At 37.5% G+C, this 24,811-nt stretch overlaps 1 protein-coding gene across 4 annotated transcripts in view; it reads right to left on the reverse strand.

Annotated features, from left to right (window-relative positions):
- BACH2 (BTB domain and CNC homolog 2) overlaps positions 1 to 24,811 on the reverse strand; it is a 407,704-nt gene that overhangs the window by 110,083 nt on the left and 272,810 nt on the right. The window contains exon 1 of one of the 4 annotated variants that reach the window (XM_027856851.1): positions 4,863 to 4,975. The exons of the other annotated variants lie outside the window; for them this stretch is intronic. The gene's annotated coding sequence lies outside the window, so the exon portion shown is untranslated. Of the gene's footprint in view, positions 1 to 4,862; positions 4,976 to 24,811 lie in introns of those variants that run through there. 4 annotated transcript variants of the gene reach the window in all.

Here is a 24,811-nt window from a genome sequence, read left to right on the forward strand (position 1 = left end):
TTTGGGGCCACTAGTTACTTATGTTCTCTCTTCCTCCTTGACTATCTTCTATTCCTGCATCTGTGGACGTATTATATTCCCTCAGTAGAAGGTCTCAGTGTCTAGCACAAACTAGAAACTAGTACTTGTTGAACTGAGCTGAATTGAACGGAATCTCTGGATCTATAAGACCACTCGAAGCAATTCCAATTGGAGATGAGGATGATTCTATTTTGTGAAGGCAGAAGTACAAAATCTATAGAAAAGGGTTAGATTACAATTAGAAATTTTATATCTAAGGGGATTTGGAGTAGACTTTGTCCTGTAACAGTGAAATATGTTTTTGATCCATAGAATCTGCACAGTTAGATGCTGGAAATAAGCATCTAATTGGCTTGTTCCAATAAAGACCCTCTGTGCTGCTCTGCTGTTGTGCTTTCTCCTCCTCCTCCAAGATTGCAAGATTCCCTTCACCTTTCAATTTACCAAACAAGGTGTTGATTTTTTCAAATCAATTTTTTGTCACTTAGCCATCTTTTAGAATAACACAGATCTTAGGTCGTATTAAGACTAGGGAGGACAGGGTACTGCCTTACTCTGTCCTGGCGAGAGCACACCTAGAATGCTGTGTGAAATTCTGGGTACCACATTTGAGGAAGGATGCTGATAAGCTGAAGGGCCTCAGGTTCATGCAATATGAAAAGAACCTGGAAGAGCTGTAGGTGTTTAGCCTGTAAAAGGGAAGACTCTGGGGTGCATTGGGGGAACAAGATTTCATTCTTCAATATTCAAAAGGCTATTACATGGGAGAAGGATTAGATTTGATCTATTTGCCCTCAGAGGCTAATGAATGATGGGATGGGAGTTGGGAAGAGGGAATTTTAAGTGGATGTAATGAAAAAATTCCTGGTGTTGGACTTGTGAGTTCCTAAGTGAGGGAGCATCTGGTAAGGAACTCCTATCAAAAAATACCAATATACTTGCTCTGTAAATAGTAGTCTCAGATTGAGGTCCTGAACATTTTTGTGTGTCATGAGTCTTCTTTGGCAGTCAGGAGAAGTCTACGGATGCTTTCTCAGAATAATTTTTAAATGCATAGAATAAAATACATAGGGTTATAAAGGAAAACAATTCTACTGAAATACCCTTATCAATATATTAAAAAAGAAAAGACAACAGACAACCAAGTTCATGTATACCAGATTAAGAACCTGTATCTTAGAAAGCTGCCTGAAGCATTGAGAGCTTAAGTGATTTGCCAAGGGTCACACATGTGTTGGGGGCAGGGGGAGCTTGAATCTAGGTCTTTCTGAGTCCAAGGGTAATGGGCTTCCTTGGAAGAGACAGTAGGTTCCCTATTGATGGGTCTGAGCCCTTTCAGCAAAGGGTGGCTGACCACTTACTGGGTACATAGGTGGGATTTACATTCAACTTCATGTTGAACTAGAAGGATTCTGAAATTCCTTCAATTCTTAGGTTCAATAAATACAGACTTGTATCACCAAGCATGGTCAGTTGCCACCAGATCCAATGCTTCTAGCTAATACTAAATTAGCCTGATTCCAAATTTTTAAGAGAGCCCCAAGTGTCTGCTGATGAACATTATTCTATTTTATTCTCAAACATCTAGAAGGTACTCCCTATGTGCATCTGGTAGGTACAATGCCCTAGCTGTGTTAGGTGCTAGGTATACTAAGATGAAAAAACTCATATAACCCCCTGCCCTTGTCCTCAATAAACTGACAATTTAGTAGGAGTGAAGGGTGCATATATGACTTACACATAAATCCTTCTGAATGGCCATATTGCTTTTATTGAGAGTCTGTGAAAGAGAAAAACAATAAGGAAAATTTCCTTTTTTATTTTCCTAATTCAAAGGTCCAACTGTCAACCCCGTATAAAAAAGCTTCAATGGTTTTCTATTGCCTATAGAATAAAATACGTTATTTTAACCTTGAATTTAAGGTCTTTTATAATATATCTGCAATCTTCCTTATTTGGCACTAATTAATTCCCTTTGTATACTCCACATTCCAGTCAAAACGGACAAGTAGCTGGTCCCCAATCTTGTCTTTTACTCTCCTATTATTACGTTCATATAGGCTATTTGTACTTGACCCATGGTAGAGCCTTCTGAGCTTGTATTGGTCTGATCAGCCACAGTCAGACACACTGTATACTGACCCCAACATAGTGATGTCATTTTGGTCCTCTTAAAAGTACGAAGGACAACAACCAACCAATCTGCATTTACATAGGCCACTTCCTATCTTTGCATCGTACTCTGTCCTCAACTCTGCCAGTCAAAATCTTTCTTCTTAAAAGGCCCAGCTTAGGTATTATTTCCTTGATGAAGCCCTTCCTAATTTCCCCAGATGAAAGTGACCTTTATCATATTCTATCTGGTATAATTACTTGTGCATATATCATATATGCCCCCTCCCCTCAAACCTTTCCCTTGAGGGCAGCTTTTTTTTTTTGTTGTTGTTGTTGTTTTTTTTTTTTTGTTGTTTTGGTGAGACAATTGGGGTTGAGTGACTTGCCAAGAGTCACGCAGCTAGTGAGTGTTATGTGTCTGAGGTCAAATTTGAACTCAGTTCCTCCTGACTCCAGAGCCAGAGTTCTATCCACTGCGCCACCTAGCTGCCCTGAGGGCAGTACTTTTTCTCCTGGACCCTGAGTAGCACAGTGCCTTAACACATAGCAGGCACTGTTCAAGGTGCTGACAATTTTGCTGAATTAAATTCAAATGTTTATTTCAAAGCCACACAAGTAGGAAAAGTGAGGACTATGTGTAAAACTGAATACCTCTGCTTTAGGTGTTAGAAAGACCTTGTTTCAGTTCTATCCACAGTCTTCTGATTACAGTTTCTTCTTTAATAATTTATAATCTAAGAACTGTCAGACATCAGTGCCAACATAAACTATGCAAAAATAACATCACAGGTGGCTTTCTTAGAAACATGGAGGTGAGTTTGCGAAGTATTCCATAGGAAAAGTCTCTCATGAATGTTTTTTTTTTATCAGCTCAGGGAAACAGCTGATTAAAAGAAGAGTACAAGCTTCTACAATTTCCCTTTCACAGTTTATGTTTTGGAATTAATATAAAAATTGAAAGAGATGTTCACCTGCAAAAGAAACCCTAAATAATTCTGAAGGGGAGGGACACTTGAAAACCAGAGACAGAAGTATTTTGGGTTTTATCTAATGAAACGGCACAGCTGAAGTTCATATAAAATACCTGACAATGCTGCTTTTCAATAGGATTCAGAAAGGGTGAAAGGCATTCTTGGCTTGTGAGCTTTTTCTGGTTATCTTGGCTGCCAGGGATACCAAAGAGACTCACACCAGGAACACTTAGTTAGAATGCTAGTCAAGGAAAAGTTCATAATCCTTTCAGTTTTTCAATCTTCTGTGTCTGTGTAGAGGGGAACCATTTATTACTTTAAACAACTGGAAAAGCTAATTAGGTTGGAGACTTTTTCTTTAAAGATATGTTAGTGTCTTCAAAGGCAGAGGGGAAAATGTTTTTTCACGGTATAATTTAAGTTAACCTTTTTTTTTTAAAAGATATTTTTCTATAAGACTACTTCAATTTCTATAAGGCTACTCCTCAAGTGGGTAGAATTTAGTAGTGGAAATATACTAATCTAGTATGTTAGCTGGTTACTTCAAACTGATTTCTTCAAATTGAATAGCTTCAAAAATCCATTATTATGATCTTTTAATGATTTGTGTGTACTCACTGTGGCTACCTTGTTTTAGGGAGCATAAAAGCTTAATAATTAATGCACTAGTTTCAGCAACCCAATGATATATACTGGACTCTACTTCATGGTACCCTTCAGCAAGATCATTACTGTATTTAGTTAATAAACTCAGCACACTGAACATTCCTAGCCACCTGAAACACCCAAGCATTGTGTGAGTTTTTAACCAATTAATTATCAATTACAACATCATAAAACACCAGCACAAAAATAGGAATAATGAAATTTAATTATACATTATTCTTCTGAGTTGCTGCAAATACTATACAAGACTGATTCTGATTAATAATTCATTCAGCAATAAAGTATCAGGAAAGATAATTATGCAGTGCCACAATTCTCACACTGATTTCTATAATTACAGATTACAACACTGTTAGCAATTTAAAAGGTTAGAGAGCTGTGATAATTTGCTATGTCATCCCCAGCTATATTAATGTCTTTTTCTTTGAGCACCAAAGATAATTGAAAATACAATAATGGACCAAATCAGATGGCTTCGCCATGCATTCTCATCTACCTACAAGGTATGCTGGTAAGTCGAGTCTTTCTCAATTAGACTCTTGATGGTTTAAATACTCTTGCTACAGACATATGTTTGGTGCATAAAAAAAGATAGGTGTCCAAGTGTATGTGAGGCATATACATATAAACATGTTTAAAAGACACATATATGTTATATTTGAGGTAAGATATTGTGTTGGTACACATGCCTATCTAGTAATTACAAATAGGGCTAAAGGGCATACAAATGGATACTAAATGGGATGTGATTTTGTATTCTCTTATACTTTGAGGAAGACTTTGTGCCATGATAATGTAGTATGCTTTGTCTCTATTTCATTTAAACCAACCAACCAACACAAACCTGGCTAGGGAGTCACAATCTTCTCCTTCAGCTAGTATTTCAATAAGAATATTTACCTGAGAATAAGTCTAAGTTCTACAAAGTGAAGATTGTATTTTTCTTCTATGTTCTTTGTTCTTGATACTTCTGCAAAGAACTAGTTGTACAATTCCTCGAACTTTATCTCCTGAGTGATTTAAGCATTAGACAAACTATCCACAGTCACAAATTAACAACACAAGGAACAAATAAGATGGGAAACTCACCGAGATTGAAATATTTTTGCTTCACTGAAATGAATTGTCAGCAACAACTCTGGTGTTTCATTTTGGCACCCGAGACTCTCTCCTAGCTTGAGAGCCATGATCTAAGTTTAGGATTTGAGCCTTGACATCTGGCTGTACTGGAGGGAATTGCTGAGGAGGAGGATTAACACAACTCAGCTTTGTCACACCCAAATATGAGCTGGCAGGGTCCTTAAAGATAGGCTGGGCTATGGCTGTTGTTTTTCACAGATGAGGAAACTGATGCCCAGAAAGGTTAAGTGACTTGCCTCTTTTTGTATATTCACTGCTTAGCATAGTGCTGGCACATAGTAGGTGCTTAAAAACGTTTATTGAATTGAACTGAGTTGAATTACCCAACAGCAGAGTCACTAACTAGAACCTGGGTTTCCTAACTCCTAGTACAATCCTCTTTCTACTACACCACCTAGGAAATAACAGGAAGAGGAGTAGTAGTATGATTGAGTACCTGAAGAAAATCCTGGTTCTGAACTCATGATTATTTTTAAAATGGGTATTACAAGAATAACAAGGTTAAGGTTAAAATAAAAAAAGCTAAGATTCTGGGTCTTTACATCTTCAAGGGCAAACGAAACAGGTTTTCCTTGAGTCACAAACACACACTTATAAAGGAAAGCATTGTTTTACAATGGTGCCTAATCAGCTCTCTTCCTGTGCCACGTGTAGGCGGTTGGCAGAGTACCGCATTGTATGATGCCATGCTGAAATGTAAATTTGCCTCCCTTCCCCCCTTTTAACCACTTCTCTTTCAAATATTCCATGTCTTATCAATCTCTGCTTTCAACAGGTCACTAGAATCATAGAACTTTGGATCAGGAAGGAATCTCAAAAATAGGCCAGTCAATTCCCCATCTCTACCATTTGACATCTCCTATATGATCTAGCAAAGTGGTGCAGAATCCATCCTGCTAACTCCTCTCCTCTCCTGCACAGAAATGAGTATTTGAACTTGGCTAGACCAGAATTCTGGTCATCCTATGCTAGTGCATCATACCACATCCAGCCCCAATTTGTTTTCATCAGTTCAATTTCGAAACAGAATAGCATGGTAATCAATAATAGCAGAGTAGCAGATAATATCAGAACAATCTGTAATAGCTCTCCATGAAAGGGGAATCTAATGGAAGCTAACAAAGAAAAACCACTATCATTTCCTTAAACTAGCATCTTACCTACATAAGACAAAATACCTGAAGAGAGATTTAGATGCACAGCCTGAAGAGAAGAAGACACGCTCCACACCCAGCTTATTACTCATTTGGAAATCTGCTGACTCCTCTACAGAAAAATAAAATGCACACCCATGACCAATGGAAAAAAAATGATGGCTCTGTGAATTACAGGAGTGAATATGAGAGATGAATGCCTCTCAAAAACCTTCAGATGAAAATTGTTTTGATGATGATTTGGAACACTATTTTAAGTCCACAAGATTTAGAGAGAGAGTATAAGCTTTAAAGTACCATAAAGTCATGAAGGATACCATAAAAGCAACAGAAAAGTATTGTATTTTCTTTCATACATTTAAAATATTTTCATGTTTCATTAAACATTTTCATTCAGTGCTTTGTTTGTATATCATTCCTTCCTTACCCAAAGAAGCATGATTTGTAATAAAAGATAAAAAAGGACAGAAAAAAATTTCAGAAAAACTAACCAACACATCGGTAATTTTATGGTATATGCAATATTCCTCACCCATGTTTTCTCCCTTTGCAAGGAAGGGAGAGAGATGTATTTTTTCATCTCTTTTTTGAGACCAAAGTTGACCATTATAATTACATGACATTCAATTATGAGGTATGCTACTTTCATGTGTCTTAACAATAACTAACATTGTGAAACACTGAAGGTTTGCAAAGTACCTTCTCCATAATACTACAGGGGAGGTCTTAAGTATTGTTTTTTGTTCTTTCCATTTACACTGTTAATTATGATGTATATTGTGGTTCCAGTTCTTCTATCTTCACTTTGTATCAGTTCTACCACATGCTTTGTTGAATTCCTCATATTCAGCAATTCTTATGTGTATCAATATTCCATGACATTTGTTTACCATAACTTGTTGAACCATTCCTTAAACGATTAGCATCTATTTTGTTTCTATTTCTTTGACAAGACAAAATGTGCTTTTTTCATGTATTTTCACAAAAACAACAACAAACAACAAATATTGTGTGGTCCTTAAAGGCTTGCAAAGTAACTTTCCTGCAATATTCTAAGGGTGGTCATGCAAGGGTGATGATGATGTTAGGAAATGTGATGGGAAAAAGAACCCTAGAGAGACTCGAGTTTGAATTCAGCAACCAAAATTTACTATTTGTGTGGATCATGAACATTTAACCTGAGTCTTAGATTCCTCTTCTGTAAAACAGAAAATAACACACGCAGTATTTACCTTACAGGGTTGCTGTAAGGATCAGATGAGATGATGTATACAAAGTGTTTTAATATATAAATGTAAATATTTGTGGAGAGACAGTTGTAGATAGAAGTCTAGCCTGGAAGTTGAGAAAACCCAAGCTACCTTGGGATCATGGATAATTCCCTTAATATCTCATTGCTCCACACTATTCCCTGACATTATCATAGTACTTCATCAACAGAGGTAGTTTTCATACCAAGAGTTTACTACACTAATGAAATCGCAGTTCTAGACACCCACACCCACATCCACACAAGAAAGAAAGAAAGAAAAAAGAAATGTTAGTGCTCACTTCTATTTTGCAGATAAGGAAACTAAGGTTCTCTCTCTCTCTCTCTCTCATATTATCTGTTAGTAGTTGAGTCTCTCTTATGACATGGTCAAATACTCGGGCAGGAGTAGAAGGGGCTTCTGTCCTTGGATTTCCTCCTTCCATCCCTCTCTCACCCCTGGTACAGGAAAGTGAGTTCTGCTTTCTCAATAACTTTTTTTTTTATTTTTAGGCAATTGGGGTTAAGTGACTTGCCCAGGGTCACACAGCTATTAAGTGTCAAGTGTTTGGTCTGAGGCCGGATTTGAACTCAGGTCCTCCTGACTTCAGGGCCGGTGCTGTATCCACTGCACCGCCTGGCTGCCCTGAGTTCTGCTTTCTCAAGTGCTCCCAAAGCTTGACTTCTGAAGAAGTTGTTCAGCTCTTCTGCTAGAATCTCCCTATACACATTAAGCCCAGATGTGTCTAATTCTTTCAAGCAAACCTAATCCATTTTATTGCTTGACTGTATCCAATGGTTTGAAATACTTCTTTCCTTCCCAATGTAATTAACTAGGTTATTCCCACCTAGTTTATGTCTTTGCTTGACTGACTCAAGAGATGACTAGGATTATTCACACCTTTGATAATCCGATTCTGAAACTCAATCAAATTAGGCATGATCATATTGGGTAAAGGTATCAGAGCATGAAATATTTGGTTAGTTATATTAATTAAGAGTTGGAGCACAGGATATACTATATATATATATATATACACACATATATATACATATATATACACACACATATATACATATATATACACACACACTTTTTTTTGTTAAGTTCATCATAAAAGGATACTTCACGTTAAAATAGCAGAACAGAAAAAATTATAACAATGAAACCAACAAAAACAGAAAAAATGAACATTGTTCCTGCCTTTCATTGCAGAATAAGGGGACTACAGTTGCATAATGCTTTTCCGCTGTTAGGCTAAGCGATGCTGGCAGTTTTGCATAGCTATGTTACAAGAGAAATCTCAGTAAAGGGGGTATAAATGAAAATAGCTGTTTTGTTTAAAAAAAAGGCATCAGAGATTTTAAAAAATGAAAACTTCTCCATCTAAGAGAATAATTTTTTTATTTGGGATAGATCTCTTAACAGGCAGTACTTGCTTTATGAGACACTTAGGTGTGAATCAGAATAGAGTTGCAAGAGAACACAGTGGCCATTTAGTCCAACTAATACACAAAAACAATATCCACTAAAACACAGGTGACAAACAGTCTTCCAGAAGCTCTGCTTCCCTTATGGAGGGGAAACCAAGCACTACCCGAAACAGCTCATTTTACTGTTGGGCTGCTTTAATTGTGAGGAATTTTTTTCTGATATCTAGTCTGAACTGACCTCAGCAACTTCCATTCCTTACTCCTGGTTCTGCCCTCTGGGGCAAAATAGAGCAAATCAAATTCCTTCTTTACATGACAGCCCTTTAAATACTTGAAGACAGCAAATGTATGCCCCCAAGTTTACTCCAGGCTAAATATCCTCAGGTAGTTTACCTAATCCTCCAATGACATGGACACAAGGCCCTCCTGCATCATCTTGCCTGCCCAACTTTTAGACACTCTAGTTTGTCAACTGATGTCTCAGATCCAGAATGGACGGTTATTTTTAAAAGGAATCTCCAATGAATCCTTTTATAAAAGAAAATATTCTTGTAATGAATAATCATTCCATAAATTATATGGGGCAAGTGTGGATTTTTCATTTTTTGTTAAAGCAGAACACATTTGTACTAGCAACCACATACTTTATGTAAGTTTCACACCATTGACAGGAAATGCTGTAAGGCAAAGAAATTGGTGCTACATACACTGATGATGGCAGCTGGATAGTTCAGTGGATAGAGTGCTGAGCCTGGAGTCTGGAAGACCTGAGTTCAAATCCCGACTCAGATACTTACTAGCTGTGTGACTTTGGGCAAGCCACTTAACCTCTGTTTGCCTTAATCCACTGGAGAAGGAAATGGCAAACCACTCCAGTATCTCTGCTAAGAAAACCCCATGGACATTAATGGTCCATGAGATCACAAAGAATTGGATGTAACTGAATGACTAAACAACAACAACGGTGATACTCTATTTTTAAAAAAAAGGATCATGGAATAACATCTGAAAATGAGCTTAGAGGTCCATCTGGTCTAGGCCCACCATTTTACAGATGAGGAAAATAAGGTTATGAGAGGTGAAGTGACTTGCTCAATAATGTTACAAAGGAGTAAACAGCAGAGCTATAGTTATGTGACTCTAAAACCAAGCACTTTTTAAAAAATTACCTTATGCTCTAAGAAGATAAAAATTTTTTGATATGAAAATATAATATTTCCTAATTCCTACTTGGATTTAAGTACTGAAAGCAGGTATGAAATAAAAAAAGGCTATATAGTTAATATGTACTGATCTTCTGATACAAGCAGAAAGACCATAAATTTAATAACAGTTAATAATTACATAATATCAGTGAGCAGAATTGAGTTAAGGTATCCTTACAACTTTGGAAATGAATGGGTTTATATTTAAGAGGAGGAAGTGAAGAAGCAGTTCACCTACTGACTCTGAATCATGCTGATCTGAATGGATAACTAATTATTTATCATTTAACATATGTAATACAAAAGAGTGAGCAGAGAGGCCATTGACAATACACTCACAGATTAAAGAGGGCACAGAAACGAAGGCTTTCTCACCTAGGTAGCAAACTCTGCCAGCATCTTCCAATTCTCAAGAGTGAACCTATATCCCAGCCTAATTTAGTTGATAAAGTAGATAGAGGGAATACTGGGACAAGTTTGCACTTATGTGCATGGGTAAGAAATGGTGCATTGACCTAGTTCAAGGAAATCTGTCACCAAATATTTCTCTGTGGTAAACACTCTATCACTGCAGTATGTTTCTGTGACTGATACAATACAGAGAAGGCAAGAGCTAATCTTTTTGGAAGGGAAAAAAAAGACATATGGGACAATGCTCCATGTTAAGAAAGGAAAAAAGATTACAAATCCAACATCTGTAGATGCATTTTCTGTGCAAGAGGTCATCTTTGTCAAAGAACGAAGCAGGCAACTTTCCACAGGTAAAACCAAAATAATCTTGCCATAAGCCTACTCTGTTCATAGAATTTCAAAGAATTTGGGGTCATTAACTCGGGTTTCTCAGAAGTCAAAATTAGGTCACTGTGTCCAACAAATTCTTATGTTTATTTCAAAATATTCGAATGTCTGACAAAAACAGTTTCAGTGACCCACAGAAATAATTTTAAAAAAACCTACATGCAAAACACCAAATGGTAATGGTGATAGAAATAAGGGGCAAATAATACTAGTGAATAATATTTTTTTCCGACTGCACTGACACTTGCTAAGATTATCTCCTTCCAAGTAACTGAATTTTTACCCGTTTCCTATTTTTAAAATTAGTGGACTTAAAAACAGAACATTAGCTTTTGAAGATTTAAAAAAGTTTTATTTTTGCCTTTTGTTTTTGTATCACTGTCATTTCCATTTATAACCTTGCCCCAGCCAGCAACAGCCTTCCCTTGTAACAAAGAAAACTACTTAAGCAAACCCAGTCAGTGAGTGCAGCATTCTATGCCCCTAGGCCCCACCTCTTCAAAGAAAGGAAGAGAATTCTTCCTTTATCCTCCTGAGCCAAGGTTAGTCATTATAATTATAAAATGGACCCTTGCTTTTTTTAGGGTTTTATTCTGGTCTTTAATTTTGAAATATTTAAATGTTTCTATTTTAAATTTAACTTTTAATATTTAAAAATTTTATTTCATAAATAAGGTCTAAATTTGATCATCTTTACTGCCCTTACTTGCACTGGACTACTTACCTATAATCCTCCATAACTCCCTAGTGCTTTCTGATCTCCAGAATAGGAAGCACTAGCCTAGAGGTTCCCAAAGTAGGTGATGCTGCTCCTAGGGGAACACTGAAACGATCATGGGGGCAGTAGTAGCCTTGGGTACAATTGTGGGGCACTGGATAAAAATAAGGGGGCGGTAGAAGCATAAGGATAGAAGAGAAGAAAATTTTGAAAATGTTTATGCATATTTCATCTGTTGTGTAACAAAGTTAAGGTTGTAGGAATTACAATATTTTCCAAATAAACACATAAAATGCAAGTTATAACCGATCAGTGGTCAAGTCTGCCAACAGGTCTTAACAAGGAAGTGTTGGCAGGCGAGTGTGTTGAACATTGTTGGGAAGTCCAGCATGCATCAGCAGGAATATGTACGTGTAATGACTTGTTTACAATACGATACTATAAGGTTACATGATACAATACTGCATCATCAGAATTTCAATGCAGGAAAAACTCCACAAGTTTATAATTAAATTATTAAATTTTAGATGTTATTTTTCTTAAAAGTCACATATTTTTTGAAATGAGGCAAATAAAACAAACCGTTCACGGGTTAAAGACTTCCAGGAGGGTTGAGTAATTTTTTTTTTAAAGGGGGCAGTAGACCAAATAAGTTTGGGAACCTCTGCACTAGCCCAAAGTAGAGATCTTAGTGCCTAGGAACCTCATTCAGTCTTTTGCAATCATTCTAGGAGCTGTTGAACCCAGATTATAAATATACTAATGTACAAATCAGGGAATATTTATAGAAGACTGCATTAGGGATGGAAGAGTTACTGAATATACTATGTTTGAGCATAGAGAACTGCTGGGAACCTACTACTTTAGACTACTTTTTTCTCTAGTTTACCTCTTAACCATAATCTTCTATTTGGATACTGAATACACTGGGATTTAGCTACTTCAGAAAACATTCAAAAGATCTATATATACAACACACACAGTATACTTATACACACACATAAACACACATGTATGTATTTATGTCGACATGAATTTCACATATACAACATACATGCATATGTGTATACACACAAAGATGTTTAAGTGGACATGTATAGACTTATACACACATACATATACAACTTCATGGCTGGCTGTGGATTTTTTTTGCAAGTCAAATTTATAAGAATTAGAATAAAATCCTTTATGGGCAAGGGTACTCTTCTCTTAGCCTAGCATAGTGCTTTCAAGATGTTAACTAAATCCCAAAGAAATCAATTAATAGGTATCTTAAAACTTCCATTGAATCTGAAAATATGACCAGAAGCAGAAAATATGACCAGCCAAAACTGCATCTTACACTAAGAGATGCCCTCTGGCATTAGATGTACCATGATAGCCTGGGATGGGCCAAAGAAAATATCATGCCATCAAAGGTCCTATTTTGGGGATCAGCGACCCTGAGGTCAGTGGTCCAGCTCAACTAGTGATCTGAATAAATTAAACAACTGGGTTGTGTCTCATTATTTCTGCCAATAAAGTCTTTGAATATTAATTTTCCATTTTAAAAAGTTTTTTTTAACCCATGCAATATGTGATTTCAGAGATTATTTTTATTAATGTTTGTTATTATTCAAAATAAAGACATCATGTAGATGGTGCTTTATGGTTTGAAAAGTACTTTACATCTATAGTTACATTTGAGCTTCATAACAATACTCTGAAGTAAATACTACACACAGGTATTATTAATCCCCAGTTCACAAGCAAAACAAAGCAAAACAAATGAAAATAAATGCAACAAGAAACTCTGGAAGCTCAGAGAGATTAAGTGAGTCCCCATGGTCACATAGCTGGTGTCAGAAGTGAAATTCAAACACTTAGTCTCTCTCCTGACCCAAAGTCCAAAGCTCTTCTAACATGATTATCACTACAGGTTGGTTAAACATTTTAGACAACTCACTTTTTTTTTAAACTTAGTATTACACAGAACACATAGAAATAGAGTATCCCCTAAGATTTTCTTGAGCACCACACCTACTTTGGTATATAAAGGTCAGAAAGGTCACAGACATGTTTATAATTGATTTATGTATGATTTACATATAATGGCTTGCATGCAATGAGGATATCAATATCCCTTCTATCTCAAAAAAAATCTTTATGATGATAATCTAAATATGCCTTGATAAAAAGGCAGGAAGGGGGAGGCAGACATTTTGCAAAATATATTCTAAGGAAAAATCATTTCTTTTCAGTTACACAGAGCGAAGTGCCACTGTACTTTTCAACTGTGGGTAAAAAACTCTAAATTAGTAGGAAAAAAATGAGGTTTTTCAGGATCCCCAGTAACAAGATATTTCTGATGCACAGATCAAGATAATAGATGGTTCCTTGAAAGATACAATCATGAACGAATGAAATGAATGAAAAAGTATTTATTGCTATCTATGAATATATATCTATGAAATATATCTATGAAACACCGTGCCAATGTGAGGGCTGGAAAAACCACTCTATTCCTTACTGATCCCACTCACCTAATCATCCCAGTAACAGCAAACCAAAGTACTGTGTCCTGTCTCTCCGATTAGAGAGGAAGTTCCTTTGTTTTTGTCTTTGTATCCTCAGCATACAACACAGCATTTGGATGCTGGCATCAAATACCATCTGTCGGCTCATTTTAAAGCTTAAACTTTACTATGTTGAAAGTTGATAGTACTTTTTTTCCCCTCTTTTCCACATTCTTACTCAATAAACTACACGCATATCTCACCTACATTAATTAGTTCTCCAAAGACTTGACTTTAGGGGAAGCAGTGTTACAGGGGCAGTTATTACCATAGCAACAATGTTATGAATGCAAGCTAAGTTCCTGGGTGGCTAAATTTCAGACCATAACAAGCTAAAATTTGCTTTCATGCTTACCTGCTACAATAATAGGACTAGGATGGATGGGGTGGCTTGGATATGCTAATAATCCTAAACTGTGAAGATTTTTACATACCAAATGATTAGATAGACCCTGAGGTTTATGTTTGGCAGCTTTTGGAACGGTGGTGAAGTGGGGATGGGAAGTGAATGGGAAGGAGGGGAAGTGACTGGCTAGAGCAGCAGTTTCTAAAGGGGGGGAGACACATGACCTGACCCTAATGAGTATAAGATCAATCAATTAGAGGGTGGGGAGATGGGGCACATCTTACCCTCCCCTGGAGAGGCAATAATTGTGGGGCTTTTCGACAACACAATCACATCTATATCCTGTCCTCCAAACACTACTCTACTCTTCTTCCTTCACTGTTGTAAGCTCCTTATCTCTCTCTTCTCCCGAGCAGGTCTTAGTTACTCATGGAATTATGACCTAATTCATATCCGGGCACCCTCAGCTATGCAAGAGTCATTGAGAAAATTCCATTGAAATTGCTCTCTCCAAGTTTACGAATGATTTACCAATTGCCAAAAATCTACGACCTTTTCTGTCTTATCCTCCTTCACTTCTGCAGTATTTGACAATGTTGACTATCTTCTCCTCCTAGATGCTCTCTCCTGTCTGGATTTTTTTAACTCTTGTCTTTTTTGTTCTCTTCCTGTCTGACCACTCCTCAGTCTTCTTTGCTGGACAATCATCCATAACATCCCTTAACTGTGAATGGTCCCAAGATTCTTTCTTGGGCTGCCTTCTTTTCTTTCTATACTCTGTTGACTTCAGCAGTTGGTGAATCATGGTTTTAGCATTTCTATGTAGATGCTCCCAGGGAAAAATATACATTATATATATATATATATACATATTACTACATATATATAATATTACAATATATTGGTGTCTATGTAATACACATATCTATCCATCCGTCTGTCTGTCTATCTATCTATATCTTCCTTGTCTCTCTCTTGAGCTCTATTTCCATATTATCAACTATTGGGCACTCTGAATGGAAGGTCCCGTAAATACCTCAAACTCAACACTCAACAGAACTCAATATCCCCCAAAACCAGCTCCTCTTCTCAATTTCCCTATATGTCAGTGACATCATTATCCTCCTAATCACCCAGGCACTTGGCCTCAGAGCCATTCTCAATTCTTCACTCTTCCCATTCCTTGTATCTATTCAGTTACTACATAAAATAAATTCTACCACCTCAACATATCTCTTGCATTCATTTTCTTCTCTCAACTCACCTGGCCATCACCCTAGCCAAGGCTTTCCTCACCTTTCACCTAGACTAAAGCAATAGTTTTTTTTTTTTATTGGACTCATTGCTATATGTCTCTTTCTTCAACTCTTCCTACACACAACTACCAAAGTGATTTGCCTAAGGCACAGGTTTGAGCACATCACTGTACCACTCAATAAACTCTAGTGCTTTCTAATGACCCTAGGAACAAATATTACTTCATCTTTATCTCATACAAATGTCTATTTTTATGTGTTTAAAGGGATGTAATTATTAGTACTGTAGCAAAATATCTAATTTCTAAATAAGCAAATACTGCATGCACACGGGTATATGCTCAACAATTTCTTGCTGACAAAGGTGGATAAACAAAAATATTTGGAGATCAGTTGGCTAGAAGATAAGAAGGAAACAATACTGTGACATCTTAGAAAGTGGATGGGGAAAGGAGCGAGCTAACTCTTTCCTCTCTAGGAGTCTATTAACATCTAGTTTAAGATCTAATTTAGAAGTGACAACTCTCCAATGAGTTTGCAGAAATTGATACTTAAAAAAAAGAAAAAGAATCCAAAATATATTGTCTATATTTGAAGGAGGGATGACCCTTCTCCCTATAGGAGAAGTACGTGTATATGTATATATGTATGTATGTATGAATGTATGTATGTATATATGTGTGTGTATGTATGTAGAGGAGGGAATGATGAAGGTGGGCTAGGCTGGGGAATGGATTAGAGCGAGAGAAACTAAGCGATTAAGGAGCCAAATTTCTCTAATTGTGACCTTCAACTTCTATCTAAGTGTTGGGTTAAGAGTCAAAATAACAAAACAAAACGAAACAAAACAAAACACTTAGGGTTTTTTTTTTTGGTTGCTCTCTTTTACTTTGTGCTCCAGAAGCAGCTAGGTGGAGCAATTTACCTTACATTCCCACTCACAAGACGTCCTACTGTTTGTATAAAGTGCTTTCCATATGCTCTGTGATACTAAACAACTCAAGTGAAGAACAAAGACTCAAAGTAGGCACTAGGCTTTATATTATGGTAGGGAAGGAAGGAAGGAAACAAGCATTTATCAAGCACCTACTGTGTGTCAGGCACTGTGCGAAGCACTTTTCAAATATTATCTCATTTGATCCTCCCAACTGGGAGAGGTTAGTGCTATTATTACCCCGATTTTATAGATGAGGAAACTGAGCATGATAGGGGTTAAGGGACATGCCCAGAGGCACGTATCTACTGTCTGAGGTCATATTTGAACTCAGGTTTTCCTGACTTCAGGTCTAGTGCTCTATCTCCTGCACCACCTTACTAGAAGGTATTATCAGCATTATTACGAACTAGTGTTAATCAGCACAACTTTATGTGAGGGGTCACAGGGTCATTTAGCACCTTGGGAGTTACTCACTAATCCACTTGAATTTTACAAGTGGGAAAACTGAGGCCTAGGGAGATGAAGTGATTTACCTAAGGTCCTACAAGTAGTAAGTGAAAATGTGAATGAAACTGAGGTCCTCTAGCTCCAAATCCCACACCGTTTCCTCCACACCACCTGTCAGACTGGGACAGGAGGACCAAACTAGAGTACAGTTTGTCCTCTTGTTTGATGATTTGACAAGGAATGGCTATAAGTCACTTCCATTTTTGCTCAGGTGAGTTTACTGTGGGGTGGAAATGATGATGGTGGGTCTTCGGAGGGTATTCCAGGACAACCCTATGCTAAGGCAAATTTAAAAGGCTAGAAACATCTTTTATCTGATGATTAACTTAGCCAATTCAGAAAAGCTCATTATTGTAAGGTTGGCTCTGGGGATGATAACTATTTTCAGTCATTTTACTCATGAAGAGGCAAATGGAAGTTGTTAGAAGAGGGACCCACACCCACCCCCCAAGTACTGAAGCCAGTGAACTCAAGCCAATTCCTTGATTTTTGGTTCCTCCTCTGAAATCTCTACTCAAGTTTTGAGCTGCTACCATTTTTTCGATTCTCTGAAAAAGCCTGGAGAGAAATAGATATTAGCATGTGTGCTACTGATTTTTGCAGCATCTTACTGTATTGTGTAAATGTTCTAATCATCTCAATTACATAAATAGAGAACATAGTTAATTTAAGTATGGAAAAACCAAAGTAGCAATTAGTAGAGAGCAAGTTAGGGCTGAGCCCTCTGTTTCTTAGAGTTTGACCATTAGGTTATGTTGAGTTCCTACAAACAATCATTATTTTGGTTCTGTAAAAAAGGACAGAGTAAATAACTGGGGACCAAAAAATGAATTACAGTAGGGGTTAGAAATCTATTTAGGGATATGAAGGTAGTTTCCATGCCTCTATTTCCTTCTCCACTACCTGTAAAAACCAAGAGGTAACAACAGCAACTGCTACAGGGTGTCCTACCTCACTCAACCAACAACTCATTCCATTCTTGGTCATAAAAAAACCTATTCTGAAAAAAATGGCAAAGACAACAATTTTCTTTGATGGCTCTTCTACCTCCTTTTCTCTACTCCTCCCTTTACCCTTGGTAATCATTTTTTCCTACCTCCTAGGTGATGATTTGGAGCAATAGTCTTATACAGCATGCAACTGTAAAAAAATTGAATTAACAATGATTCTGTGTTCCTCAGTGTATAAGGTAAGCTAATCCATGTGCTCCCAAGAGGAGATAATAATTCTTTTTCTGTAAATCTTTGCTTGTATTAAAGATATTCTTACCCTAAATAAAAAAGTCAAGTAAATAAAGCATTTGTCTAACCATTAAGAAAATGCTGACCTTTAATGACCTCTAGAAAGCAAATCACTTAACTTACACGTGACTTTATTTATAAAGTAGTGATATGATAACACAAATTACATTAGGGACCAAGATCGCATGTTGACATGGTATGCTATCATATACTTGTTCAAACAGCAAACAGGGACAAAGGAGAACATTCTGGTTTAATTATAAAATGAGAAGAGTTCATGATCATTTGGGACCGCTGGGGTATATTCGAATTCCTAAGATGTATGACTTGGGCAAAAGATTAAATGGACACAAAGATGGCTGGGATTTTCAGGCTGAGGTAAACATAATCGAAATGTACAAAAAGATAATTCTGAAAATTTGCTGTTCATTCATTACAGCTTCTGAGTTTCAATTTTAATTATTTAAAAAAATTCCCCCTGGCAGGTATACTTTCTGAATGACTATTGCCTCATCTTCTGATGAATAAGGTCTCAAAACCCTTGCTTACCAGGAGGATAGATTACTCTCAGTAGGCCTTAGAGTGCATCCCTTTACCATTGAGAAATCAGAATGAAAAGTGAATTAACAAATGTAAAAATAGTTAACATTTTTAAAAATGAATAGAACTGAGTAGAACTGAGGCTACAAAATCGCTGGTTCAATTTGATATTGGAAATATTTAAGGCATGTATGATTCATTTATGGGAAAAAACAAGACAGATAGACTATACTGCCTTAGATGTCTAGATTACATAAAACCTTAATGATTCCTCTAACAAGGCAAGGAATTCAAGAAAACATAATATACAGTGGCTTTAAAATGCTATCAAGAACACTCAGGAACAATACCCACAAGTGACTGATCAAGTCAGAAATCAAAAGTCATCTGGGATGGTCATGAAAATGGATGGTCACTTTATAAGGCCATAGGGCTGAAGGGGTCCACCAAGAGGCTATCTGGTCCAGCCCCTCCTTTTAGTCAGGAGGATGGCTAAGTGATCCAGAGAAAATGGCTGCTGTTTTCCCTTTCCAGGAGAAGATATCTTATCTCAGAGTTCCTTGGTTGTCATTCTCAGGATTTTACCACTTTTTTACTATGTCATGCCCAATCTCAATCAAATCCTTTAAGGTAGGTTTATTTCTCTTATTTGGTCTTTATGGAATAGGACTAGTTAAAATGTTCCTCTTAACAATCCCCCCGCCCCTACACAAAGTTCCAAAAATCCCTTATGAATTTGAAGACAGTTAAGCCAATTCTTAGCCCTTTCTCCTCTCCAATTCCCCTAGACTATTTTCTATAGATCTTATTTTTGCCACATTTTGGTCATTCTTCTTTGGATAACTCTTTATTTGTAATGTTTAGAGCTGGAAACATTACTCACATAAGATCTGCACAGCACAGAGGACGAGGGAATTTCAATACATATCTCCCTTGCAAGGACAAAAAGCTGGAATGATCCTACCAAAATCTGAATGAATTCCAGCTCCCGCTGATTCAATGAGGGCTATTTCATGTGCTTTTTTTCTTTAACTTAGTGATTCTAGCGAAATGAAAAAAGCTGAACAATGCACAGGGAGCAAGAGTTGTCAGTAAATCTGTTCTTGGATCACAGTTTGACACAGATCTAAAACAAAAGCTGCTGGCCCTGATTCCTTTAACAGTGAAATGAGAATCTGAATTTACTATGTGTTTCTGAGGATTCCCCCCTTCCCTCAACTTCTCTTCCCAAAGGCAAATATTCAGGGGAAGTAATTAATTAAATGAGAAGCTGGATTTGGAAAAACCTTCTACTATGTTCAGGCTAATGGATCATTGAAAATTTCCTGTTGGGGTATGTGTGAGAGAGAATCTGCTTGCTAATTACCACCCGCGAAAAATCTAAGCAGCCAACAACCATTCTAATTTTTGCTAAGCAGCATGAAATATCACATCACATTATATTATGTTATGTCAAATAACAGGATGTTCCTGGGGTAACATGACAAAACAATGTAGCTGGAAAAAAACAAATTAAAAAGCTAAGTGATACGCATATAATTTTGGGTGGTGCTGTAACAAGAAAAAGAAGAGATGGGGATCACATGAAGTACAAGTCATTTGAAGGTTTTAATGTTTACAGATTGTCTTAGGGATATAGCTATAGTCACTCATTCATTCAGCAAATGTTTCAAGTACTCCTACAAGGTACAAGCTATCATATTATAGGCGAGGTGGGACATGATGTCATGGGTTCTAGCTTCATGGAATTAAGAATCCAGAAGGAGAGATAAAGACATAAAAATAAATGGCCATAATACTAAGCAGAGGTAGAGAGGTTGGGGCCAGATTATTTTAGACCTTAAAAGCTAAGAAGTTTGCTTTTATTTGGTAGGCAAAGAAAACAATGGCACAAACACGATTAGAGTAGACCTGAAAGATCAGTCGGGTGGAAATACAGAAGATGGATTGGAGGGGGGAAATGTTGGAAGTGGGGAGCCTAGATGGGAGGTTAGTACAATAATAGGCTTCATCTTTCATCCGGACAATTGCAATAGCCTCCTAATTGGTCTCTTTGCCTCAAGTGTCTCCCCTCTTGTTCTTCAAAGAGCTGCCAAATGATATTCCTAGAGCACAAGTCTGACCATGTCACTACCCTAACTCCCTATTGTTTGGAAGATCAAACGCAAATGCCTTTATTTGGCATTGAAAGCCCTTCCTAACCAGGCTCTACCTGCTCAGTTTTATTGCACGTTGCTTACCTCACACACTATATTCCATCTCTTGTCTTTGTGCCTCTGTGTAGGCTGGCCCCCAGGCCTAGAAAGCACCCCTTTCTCACCTCTGCCTCTTCGAAGCTCTGGCATCCTTCAAAGCTCAGCTCCAGTGCCTCCTCTTTCATGAGGCCTTTCCTAATCCAGCCTCCACCTCCTCCCTTCATCAGTTGTTAATTCTTCCCTGATGAAATGATCTTTTATTTTCTTTGTATATATTTTGTATAGCTGTGTACATGTTGCTTCCCCAAATAGAATGCAAGCTTCTTGACAGTGGCTGACTCATTTTTATCTATGTATTGCCGGTGTCTAGCTCAATGTTTGGGACATAGTACACATTTTAAGAAGTTCTTGATTGAGAGTCTAGGCATAAATCAAAAACCAGTTAAACTAGCATGATAGGAATAGGCATGAAACAAAATAAAGACACAGGAAAGACAATTTCAAAAGACTCTAGAGGGGCACTCTGAGCCCTGGATGATAATGTGGATTCTCTACAGAGAATGCAGCATATTAAAGACAGTCAGGTTTCCTTTCTCTTTCCTTCATCCATTCAAAATGCTAAATTGAATCCAACTCAAAAAACAAGTATTAAACACCTGCAAGTCACTCTGCTAGGTGTTGCGGACAATACAAAATGCATAAGGGATAGTCTCGGCCCCTAAGTCACTTAAAATTCAACACATCTTTATTAAGTGCCATCTGCCCTATGTTCAGAAGCACTCTGCTAGGCACTGGGGAGAGAGAGATTCAAAGTTTAGATGGGACATGATCCATGCTATCCTGGAACTAAAAGTTCAGTAGGGGAATATGATATATGCCTAAATAATCATATATGCTTTAATATTTCAAGGATCTGGGCAATTCCTCCATGCATATAGACTGCAACCATCTTATGTCTTAGAAGATGGATTTCATGAATTTTTGCAGCCAAAAATAAACATCTAATGATCAAGCCTCTGGTGCTGTGAGCCTCTTTGAACTTAGCTAGGTGGTGTTTGCATAAAAGACCTATTGCCAAGTTCAGGCTTAAATTCTAGGAAAGTTCTGTCAGGAAGAGTGTTTCACCATCTTAGTCTTCAAGAATCCTGGCCAGTTCCATAGTATGACACATCATCACAGAGATAACTCTTAATACAAAATAATATTTTGATAAGAACACAAGAGAAAAAAAGCAAACAAAGTGAGATGTGAGGTTGAGGAGCAGGGAGGAAAGGTCATTACTGCCTAGAGATGATCACAGAACAAGGTAACAAGCATTTATTAAGCACCTACTATGTGCTAAGCACTGTGCTGAGCTCTTTACAGATATCTCATTTCATCTTCACAACAACACCCCTGGAGGGGGTGACATTTGAATTGTGCTTTAAGAGACAGATAAGAACTTAAGAGGTACTGGGTAGGGGAAGCATTTCAGCTATAGGGAACATTAGTAGTCAACACACTGAGGCAGTAAACAATGATATGTAAGGAGGAATGGCACATAGTTCAGTTTTCTGGAGCAGAGGGCTATAAGAAGGATTGTAAGAGAAAAGGCAGGAAAGCGATGCCAGGTTTTGGAGCACCTGGAATGGTAGGCAAAAGACTCTGAGCCTTACTTGGTAGGCCAAAGGGAACCAACTATCTATGGGCTGTGAGTAAAGGACTGAAATGTATAAAGAAGGAAGGCAGAGTGAAAGATAGTTTGTTTGGAGGAGAGAAAGATCTGTTAGAAGACACTATTGCTGTAGTTTAGCCAAGTGATGAGAGCTTGCACGAAGGTGGTGGCATGGGAATAGATTACTATCTGTTTTAAGAAACACTGTGGACATAGAATCATTGACAGACATGCCATAGGGAAAGGGGTGCTGAATCCACAGAGGCCCGGGGTTTTGAGTCTCAGCTCTGACAGTTACTAGCCATGAGATTGGCAACAAATCCCTTACCTTCTTTTTTTGCCTCACTTTTTTTTTTTACTCATACCTCTATGAATTAAGCTATCTCTGTCAAGGGCACCATTATTTCCCCAGCCTCTCAGGTTCACATGCCATCCTTGATTCCTTACCCTTCCTTCATCCCACATGTACAATCACATGCTGAATCTCAGCATTTCTAACTTGATGTCTCTCAGAGCTGACCCCTTCTCTTGATATTTGCACAGCCACTATCTTAGTTTGGGCCATCATCATCTCTTGCCTGGATTATGGCAGTGACCTCCAAACTGGCTTTTCTGTCTAAAGCCTTTCTCTGCACTCCCACCTCTTCCACATAGCTGCCAAAGTGACTGATAGGCAAAATACTGTATAGAGTCCTTAAGTGCAGCTGTGACTATGCTACTCCTCTATCCAATAAATTTAGGTGGCTCCTTAGTGACTCCAGGATAAAAGATTCCTCTGTCAGAATTTTAAAGCTCCTCACTGGCCCCAACCTATCTTACCCATCTTGTTAGATATTACTCTCCTTCCCACACTTCATGGTCCAGCCAAATTGACCTCTCAATTTCCCACACATGGTAGGTACTCCATCTCTTATATCCCTGACTTTGCATTAGCTGTGCCCTAGGCCTGTAATGTACCCCACTCCTTGCCCTCCCTTTCTGGTAAGACACAGTTCCAGTATTACCTTCCACAGGAAGCATTTCCTGATCCCACTCTCCACCCCACCCCTAGCACCTAGTGTTTTTTCTTCCTAACTAACTTGTACTCAACTAGCTTTTATTTACTTTGGGGTTTATTCTATTCACATTTAATCTCTCTATACTTATGTATGGACATGTTATTTCCCCCAGTAGGACATAAGCTCCTTGAAAAAAAAAGGTTATGTATTTTTTTGTTATTGTATCCCTAATGCCTAGGCTAAAGCCTGCAACACAGGAGGCATTTAATAAATATTTGAGAATTGCTCTCTAGGCAACAGGATGTCAATCTATAAAATGAGGGTAATAATGCTTTGGGCAGCTAGGGGGCGCAGTCGATAGAGTGCTGGGCCTGCAGTCAGGAAGACTCATCTTCTTGAGTTCTAATCTGGCTTCAGACACTTACTAGTTGTATGAGCCTGGAAAAGTCACTTAACCCTGTTTGTCTCAGTTTCTTCAACTGTAAAATGTGCTGGAAAAGGAAATGGCAAACCACTCCATTATCTCTGCCAAGAAAATCCCAAATGGGGTCATGAAGAGTCTGACACAACTGAAATGGCTAAACAACGACAGTAATACCTCACTAGGAAAAGAGACAAAGTGAAACATTTGAAAGGCCGCTGGACTTGTCAGGAAACAATGGGTTGGAATCTCTCCTGAGACACTAAATACATGACCACCTTTTTGAACCTCATTTTCCTCATCAACAAAAAAGAATTAATAAAAGCACTTACTTCACAAGATTGTTAGGATCAAATAAGATAATGTATATAAAGTGCTCGGCAAATTTTATAGGGTCATATAAATATTAACTACTCTTATTAAGGAAGGCTGTAGACAAGCAATTTTATAAACCTTAAAGTGCTACATAAATGTGAGTTATTAGTATTACTAATAACTGAATAACATGTGAGGGAAAGGATAAAGAAAACACAAAGTTTCCAAATATGGGAGACTGGGTGAATGATAGAAATAATAAAATCAGAAGGAAGAACAGTTTGTTTTTTTTTAAATAAACTCAGTTTTCAAAACATGGAGTAGGATATCCAAGTAGATCTGAACTATCAGCAGCTTGGGATGAGGTATAGTTAT

Source organism: Vombatus ursinus, unplaced genomic scaffold, assembly GCF_900497805.2.
Source record: "Vombatus ursinus unplaced genomic scaffold, bare-nosed wombat genome assembly UNPS02000582.1, whole genome shotgun sequence".
NCBI classification, from domain to species: domain Eukaryota; kingdom Metazoa; phylum Chordata; class Mammalia; order Diprotodontia; family Vombatidae; genus Vombatus; species Vombatus ursinus.